This window comes from Balaenoptera musculus, chromosome 13 (genome assembly GCF_009873245.2).
Source record: "Balaenoptera musculus isolate JJ_BM4_2016_0621 chromosome 13, mBalMus1.pri.v3, whole genome shotgun sequence".
Lineage (NCBI taxonomy): Eukaryota > Metazoa > Chordata > Mammalia > Artiodactyla > Balaenopteridae > Balaenoptera > Balaenoptera musculus.
In genome coordinates this window covers 36,210,503-36,219,639 of record NC_045797.1, presented here as the reverse complement: position 1 = coordinate 36,219,639, position 9,137 = coordinate 36,210,503, and the positions used below count along the sequence as shown (strand labels likewise).

The 9,137-nt window shown below is 40.3% G+C and overlaps 1 pseudogene; it reads right to left on the bottom strand.

Annotated features, from left to right (window-relative positions):
* Positions 1-8,427: 8,427 nt before the first annotated feature.
* On the bottom strand, positions 8,428-8,937 carry LOC118906187 (annotated as a pseudogene).
* Positions 8,938-9,137: the final 200 nt, after the last annotated feature.

Sequence of the window (9,137 nt, the reverse complement as noted above, 5' to 3'; positions counted from 1 at the left end):
GGAAACAGGAGAATTTTCTCGGTAAAATTTCCAACTTATACTTTTACACTTCAGAGAAACATATGTACTTAACAGACTTAGCAGTAGTGGGAGGCCTGTGAAAACTGCTTGCAGCCACAACTTGGACTACATCTTCAGGGTTTCTCCCAGAGCTCTCTTAAGGACTCCCTTTTTTCTAATGCTAAATACAGATATAGTCCTATTTTATTTACTTGTGTCATTATTCATTATGATCAGCATGAATATTATCGGAAGGACATTTCTGTTTTTACCAAGAGAAACAAACCGCACAGTTCAGTTGTGCAACTAATTTTTTAAAAAAAAGAAAAGAAATATCCTGCTTTCTTTTTGTTATTACTTTTTGTTATACTAATTCTGCAAATGGTTTTCAAAAATAATAATTACGGTCTATACAAATTTTACCTGCCTTGGCTACCCTCACATTTTCAAATCTCGTTTCTTTCTTTGCCTATCCAGCCATATGCCTTCTGCTCCTGACATTGCCAGACTTCAGTATCACACACATCTGTCTGTAGAGTGTGCCTGTAATTCTGGCCACTCAGATCCTAAACACAGATCTTCAGACAAGAACCACCACAACAAATAGACAAATAAAGCAAAGACAAAAAAAATAACAAAATAAAAACAAAGAGCACAGGGTGGAGGTGGGGGAGAGAGGATGTGGTGGGAAAGAAGTGCCAATCTGGGTATATACAGGAGCCCAGCAGTTGGCATTGGGACACTGTGTCCCATTAGGGTTGATGCAAGGACAAATCACAGAATATGGAAGCTTATATCCTTGTCTGTATTATCTCATGCATCCCTCTACCCCCAGAAAAAAATGGGACAGGACTGTTTAACAGTTTTTTCTCTACTGACAGCAGTAAATTCTCTGTGAAGCTAATGAAGTTTAAGCTTTGGGACCCTTTACTTATACAGGCCTAGGAGGGCTCTAGCAACATGCTCACATGGTCAAATACTTTTGCAAACTTTGCAAAAGTAAGGTATTCTACCTGCAATCACAACCAAAGTAAAAATACCCCCACAAGAGCTTCTCATACTTTCTCTTATGGTATAGTGCTGGAGTAGCTGCACGTAGATTCAACTAAGGGAAAGGTGAGTGGGAAATACATCTGGTTGGGTTTAATGGGAATGTTCACGTGGTTTATAGTCACTTCTGAGTACAGTTAAGTTTTTGCTAGCCATCTCAATGTAGGAGTGGCTCCCAGGAATATCCCTAATTCATCATGTCCCTAATGACATCATGGCCCTAAGGTGTGTCATGGCCCTAAGGTGAAGGGGCCAGAGGTTGTATCATGATGTGAACAGGTCCCAAAGTGGTCAGCACAGAGGTATACAGCTGGTGGAAGTGAAACTAGAATTGAAATATATGAAAACAGAAGCTAGTCTGGGGGAATTTTTCTAGTCACTAGATGTGTATAATTATAAGTGAAGGATTTAATTTTAATCAATGTTAAACAAAATAGAAGTTCTCTTCTGTACATATGAACTTGACAATGTCACTTTTATACTTATTATTATTATTTTTTAACATCTTTATTGGAGTATAATTGCTTTACAATGGTGTGTTAGTTTCTGCTTTATAATAAAGTGAATCAGCTATACATATACATATATCCCCATATCTCTTCCCTCTTGCATCTCCCTCCCTCCCACCCTCCCTATCCCACCCCTCTAGGTGGTGACAAAGCACCCTAGCTGATCTCCCTGTGCTATGTGGCTGCTTCCCACTAGCTATCGGTTTTACGTTCGGTAGTGTATATATGTACATGCCACTCTCTCACTTTGTCCCAGCTTACCCTTCCCCCTCCCCATGTCCTCAAGTCCATTCTCTAGTAGGTCTGTGTCTACACTATACACTTTTTCCCATTTTAATGAGAATCAGGCGAAATAGAGTTTATCATTATCCCTGTGTTCATGGGGAAGAAACCTGTAGCAGTATTACAAACTGCTATGCAGTATTTTTTTTTTTTTGATGTGGACCATTTTTAAAGTTTCTATTGAATTTGTTACAATATTGCTTCTGGTTTTTGTTTTGGTTTTTTGGCTGCAAGGCATGTGGGATATTAGCTCCCTGACCAGGGATCGAACCCGTACCCCCTTGCATTGGAAGGTGAAGTCTTAACCACTGGACTGCCAGGGAAGTCCCACAAACTGCTATGTAGTATTTTATGTATCTCAAAGTATTAGCACATAAATACACTGACAAAAGATTTAAATTGTTTGCTGATTTGATATAAAATACTGAATCAATAAAGATATTATAAAACTCATAAGATGGGAGGAAATATTTGCAAGTGATATGGCTGATAAGGGGTTAATATCCAACATATACAAACAGCTCATATAACTCAACATCATAAAAACAAACAACCCAATTAAAAAATGGACAGAAAAACTGGATAGACATTTTTCCAATGAGGAAATGCATATCGCCAACAGGCACATGAAAAGATGCTCAACAACGCTATCATCAGGGAAATGCAAATCAAAACCACAATGAGATATCACCTCACACCTGTCAGAATGACTATCATCAAAAAGAACACAAATAGGGCTTCCCTGGTGGCACAGTGGTTGAGAATCTGCCTGCTAATGCAGGGGACACGGGTTTGAGCCGTGGTCTGGGAAGATCCCACGTGCCGCGGAGCAACTAGGCCCGTGAGTCACAACTACTGAGCCTGCGCGTCTGCAGCCTGTGCTCCGCAACAAGAGAGGCCGCGATAGTGAGAGGCCCGCGCACCGCAATGAAGAGTGGCCCCCGCTTGCCACAACTAGAGAAAGCCCTCGCACAGAAACGAAGACCCAACACAGCCAAAAAAAAAATAAATAAATAATAAAAATAAGTAAATTAAAAAAAAAAACACACAAATAACAAATGTTGGTGAGGATGTGGAGAAAAGGGGACCCTTGTACACTGTTGGTGGGAATGTAATTTGGTGCAGCCACTGTGGAAAGCAGTATGGCGGTTTCTTAAAAACTAAAAATAGAACTACCATATGACCCAGCAATTCCACCCCTGGGTATATATCCAAAACAACCCCCAAAACACTAATTCGAAAAGATATATGCAATCCAATGTTCATAGCAGCATTATTTACAACTGCCGAGATATGGAAGCAACCTAAGTGTCCAACAACAGATGAATATATATATACATATATATATGATAGATATATACATATATATATATATATATATATATATGAAATTTTGCCATTTGCAGCAACATGGATGAACTTGGAGGGCATTATGCTAAGTGAAATAAGTCAGGCAGAGAAAGACAAATACTGTTTGATATCACTTATATGTGGAATTTAAAAATACAACAAGCTAGTGAATATAACAAAAAAGAAGCAGAGTCACAGATATAGAGAACAAACTAGTGGTTACCAGTGGGGAGAGGGAGGGGGAAGGGGTACCACAAGGTTAGGGGTTTAACAGGTACAAAATATTAGGCATAAAATAAGCTATAAGGATATATTATACAACATGGGGAATATAGACAATATTTTATAGTAACTATAAATGGAGTATATAAACTTTAAAAACTGTGAATCACTATATTGTACACCTGTAACTTATGTAATGTTGTACATCAACTATACTTTAATAAAAAACAAAACTCATAAGACACCACTACAATGAGGACATCAATGACACTTCACAGTATTAAGATTAGCCCCTGTACAAGAAGAGTTGAAATTCCTCAAATCTTACTGCTTAGATATGAAGAAAACTTGATGGAAGTTTTCCTAAATCTTAAAAACTTACATGACATTACTAATAATAAGTAGTGAGATTGAAAGAAATTTTTCTAAACTTTTAATTTAAAAAATTATTTTTGATCAACCATGCAAGAGGTCTCTCCATTATTTCTATAGAAAAATGTATTTCTATAGAAATAATTTTCACAAAAATTATTGTTATATGAAGAAATTATCAAGGATTGTACAGACAAAAATAGGGGGAAAGTATTATAGAGTTTTGTCAGACAATAAGTTAAAAAATACTGTTTTTATAGACGTGATTTTCGTGGAATTTATCAGCTTTTAAAAACTTAAATTTGTCATGATTTCCTTTCTCTATTCATTTTCATACCTGCTTTTGGTTTGTAATTTAATGCTCTTTTTCTTAAAGAGGGTCTCCAAATTATATAAGCTTCAGAGCACACAAAACATGGATCTGCCTCTGCCCAGTGCCTGCCTCAGAACCTGGCATATTAGGTGTTTGTTGAAAGAATATGCAGGAAGAGCTATTGGCCCAAGGGTGTTGATATGACACTGAGCTTAGCGAAGGAGAGGCCTTTGTATGCTGAGGTTCTTTAGAATATCCAGCCTGCAGGCTCGAGCACTCTGGGATATGATGGGACCACACCTGCCACTAGAAAACCTGAACCCAGCTGGTGGGAAGCCAAGATGGCAGAGGCAGAGAAAATGAGGCTGGAGCCTGTCATATTGTTTCACAGTCAAGAAAGAATATTTTTCCTTGTGTGTTCATTCTTGAAGGATGCTGAAATTAATTAAAATAAATTCTTCCTATCTCCAAAGAATATGCAAATTAATTTTCATGTGTTTGGAAATTTTTTCCTTTGAGTTATGTTTCTCATTTGAAGAAAATGGTTACTTTTCCTTCCCTTTAAACTGAATAATGTGAATCATATGTGAACAGGATTACATCAAGTCCCAAGATATTAATGTTTGGAAGCAACTGAATTCCACATAGAGTCCCAATTTTAAAATTTTTTAAAAATTACTTCAAAAAATGCATAACGTGACCTGATATTGCTATTCTATTCATGTTCCCACTTGATAATATTTCCACTCTAAAATAATGTTTAACCTCAAAATTTCTAGATTGCTTCATTTCCATCAAGTGCTAGAAGTCTAGGAAGCTCCATTAACTAAAGACAAAGTAAATTCTAGATACACCGTTTGAGTTAACTGCTTCCTAATGGAGCCGCCTCTGAGTCACCAGCTCCTAGAATTAGACCTATCCACCAGATGAGGTACAGCCTACAGGAGAGGTTGGGAGTAGATAGTCCTCTCTCAAGGTGCTGGGGTAAAGTATAGAGCAGCATGATATCTACAGGCTATAGCAATAGATAAATTCAAATAGTTGATATCATTTGGGTTCTGATACTCAGAGTAGGGTACCCTAAAAGGGAGAAAATAGGGCACCCAGAGGAAAGCAGTTTGGAAGTTCTAGCAGGCAGAGAGTTTGCATCAGGGATGCTCATCAGCAAGTAACTTTAGCCACCTGGCTGGTGTTCAGGGACAGACTCCAGTCCCTGAAAAGGGTTGATAGTGGAGATGGATAATAAAACAGGACTCTGGCTGTTGAGGATACTAAGTCAGATACCAGCCACAAGGAAGCAAGGCAGAAACTCAGTTAACCAAACTGAAGCACAAACAGGTCTCAGAAAATCAGACAGAGACTTGTAAACAGAACTTGAGCAAATAGTCAGAGCTAGACTAGCAACAAAGGTTGAAACTGAATCTACCTAAAACTGAGCTCCTCTCATGAGTTTATAATTAACCTCTCTGTCCAAAACTTTATTCCCTTTCATGTCCCGCCCCATTCCCCTCAGGATTGAGGAGTATCAAAGAAAGGTGGGTATTGAAACCAAGAAAAACCCTGTGGGGCCTTCCTGGGTACAAATGTCCCTCTGTGTCCCCCATTTATTGTTTGTAGAAAAAAAGCCTTAGTCTCCTAAGCCTTCCCCAAGTTCCAAAGAGGAGGCCCAAGAAGTTAACAATTAGAGAAGTGAGGGAATGCAGAAACAAAGGAAAAGTAGTCCATCAAGAAAAGCGGGACTTCCCTGGTGGCACAGTGGTTAAGAATCTGCCTGCCAATGCAGGGGACACAGGTTCGAGCCCTGGTCCGGGAAGATCCCACATGCCGCGGAGCAACTAAGCCCATGTGCCACAACTACTGAGCCTGCGCTCTAGAGCCCGCAAGCCACAACTACTGAGCCTGCATGCCACAACTACTGAAGCCTGTGCGCCTAGAGCCTATGCTCCACAGCAAGAGAAGCAACTGCAATGAGGAGCCCGCACACTGCAACGAAGACCCAACGCAGCTAGAAAATAAATCAAAAAAAGTTTTTTTTAAACTTTAAAAAAAAGTCAATACAGACTATAATTAAGGACTCTTTCTTTTTTTAAGTTCAGGAAGGATCAAGTTAGAAATTAGTTTTCTCTTCCTAAACACTGATTTGGCAACTGTTTGACAGACATTCTCATCTAGGAAACTGCTCAGCACATTTTTTTTCCCTTGACTCATTGCCTGACTCTCCAGGGAGATAGGCTGTGCCGATATCTCCCACATCATTGCTCAATTCCTGGGTCTAGGGTGGAAAATACACTAAAAGATTCACCATATTTTAAGTGAGACTTAAGAATTAGCCTTGCTGTCATAGACTTGGTATCTGGTGATCCCTGGGTGCCCATATGTTAGTCCCTAACCCTGTCAACTTGGCTACATTTCAATCTCTGGGCTTCAATTTCCCCCCTTAGTATTCCAATTCCTTGCTGGGATGGAGCCTTACACTGAGACCCAGTCCACTTGTCTGGAGAGCTGATTTATCTCTGGATCTTGATTTCTGCAAATCTGAATCCTATTTCCTATACTTCCAGCTTCTGATTAGTATTCTTTTCTGAAGGTGATGATAACTCTAAGCCATGGGAATGATGCCTGCTTATCTTGGAACACTGCTTACGGTCTGTATATCTGCTTGGAATAACTGTGAGATTGGCACCCTCTCATCCTTAGGTATTAGGGAGGATCTCCATAATGTGTTGCATGGAGAAAAAAAGCAGAGTTCTGGAACCTGACAGACTTGAGGTTGATCCCAGCTCTGTTACTTAATTTTAGATAAATTACTGAATTTCTCTAAGCCTATTTCCTCATCCATTAAAACGAGGATAGTGATTCCCACTCACATGACAACTGTGAAAATTAAATGAGATAAAAAATGTAAAGCATCTACTACAGTGCTTGCATGTAAAAGCTTTTTAACAAATGATAGCTATTTTAATTACGAGCAAATGTAAGAAAAAGTAAATTCATTCAGCCCAAAAATGCTTATTAAGTGCCTATTAACTGCCAAATATTTTATTAAGCTCTGCAGGGAGGTAAAAAGGCGAAGGTGACCTGGTCTTCTAATGGGGAAGAAGAATAAACATCTTCAACAGAATACGTTGTAGGTAGTGCAAGGGCAGACATCAGCCCAGGGAGACATGTGTATTCCTAGGAGGGTCATCTAAACTGGAAGTGATGATCTTGGATGAGCATCCTAAAGAAGAGAGCTGATTAGGAGGAAAGGAGGATGAAAGGTGCTCCTGGCAGAAGCATGGAAGAGTTTGGTGACTTGGGAAACTGCGAATAGCTCATCAGTATAGTTGGAATATGGACTGGGAGTAGGGAGATGAGTCAGAGAAGGAAACAGAAAGGTAAGTAGGGGGTCTCTCCTGATGGCCCTTGTGGCTGAACTAAGGAGTCTGGGATCCAACGTGACGGCTGTGAGTGGCTGATGAGTTTGAAGCAGAGGAGGAACATGATCAGATTTAAGTTTTAGAAAAATCACTCCAAAGCACTTCCATCATCCTGGATTTAAATAACGCTGAAAACAAAGGCAGAACCACCATAGTAGAAGCCCATGTGCTGCTCAAGAAGTATGCTCCCCTCTGCTTAATTCTGTAACGTAAATGTCATGCCAAAATAATCCCAACGGTGCTGGGATGATGAAAAAAAATTTTAAACATAAAATGTCTTTTATTGTGAGCTTCTTGACTTCTTGAATAAAAAATTATACATCTTCAAAGATGATTAAAATGAAATTCTAGAATCCCTACACATGCTCCACATCTATGGTCTTAACACTGCATGCACCCCTAGTAATCACAGGTCTGACTGAAAATGACTTAGTAAATAAACATTTTATTTAATGTAAAATGCTTCCAGGGATTAGTGTAGAGCTATGTTTACACTGAACTCTATAAATGTTATTGACAATTTAAATTTTAAAATCTTAAAATTCTCAATTTTGTAAAATACTTAGTACTTCCTCACATATATGTCACATTGCCATTTTTAGGATGCTGACAGGAAATTTAATTTTTGAGAAATGATAAAAGAATTTAATGAACTGAATTATAATTAAAGGTATCTGCTGTATCATACATACAATGAAATATTAGATAAAAATGTCAGATATTGGTTATTGAAGCTTCTATTTCTTATGTGGTCAAACTGTCCAGACAGAAAAGGCATGCTCCAGCCAGCACCCTGCTCTGAATTGCCCTGTTTCATGCTTGTACTTTGCCATTTATCTTTTGTCCCTTAATTTTTTTTTTTCTTTTTTTTTCAGGGACCAGTGGAGGTGGCAATGCTTTTAATTCTCCCTAGAGAGGTAACCCCGGGCACTGAGGCTTGGCCAGGGCGGCAAAGTGCCAAGGGGTGCAGCTCAAACCCTTGGGAGGTGCCCTTGAGGGCAGAGTTCCAGTGGGCTGCTGGAGGCGGCCAGCCTTGGATGGGTCTCAGAAGCCGTCGTTGGCCCAGGTAACCTCGTAGTCAAGGTACCTGGCTTTGATCTTCTCAGTGGAGACGGAGTGCTGGGCGCGACCATAACCCATGGAGTAGCCTTACACGTGGATCTTCTTGTCCTGGCTCTGGTGGGAGATGCACCCACCCCCCAGGCACTCGCAGTCATAGCCCTTCTGCGTCTCGCCTGATACCTTGTCCGTAGACGTCGGAGTGGTACTCCGCCCACTTGTAGCTGCTCATGATCTCTTTGCTCTCCCTGGCCAGGGCCCCGGAGGACAGCCCCGCATGGACTCGAATCAGCACATACTTGAAGTCGCTGTCGCAGTCGATGTCCACGTCAGGGATCTGGGTGAGGTTCGCCGCTGCCATGTTCCTGGAGTGTGCTCGCCACTGCGGCCCGCGGCCCTTCCCCACGCGACACGGGGTATCCTTTAATGTTGGCTTCCACTTGTGTAGTAGACACTGAGGTAATCTCTTTAACATCTATCCCACCTCCTGACACCGTGCATCAGCCACTTGGTTTAAGGAACTGACCTAGACATGTGAGGCAGGCCCTGATAAGTCTGCCT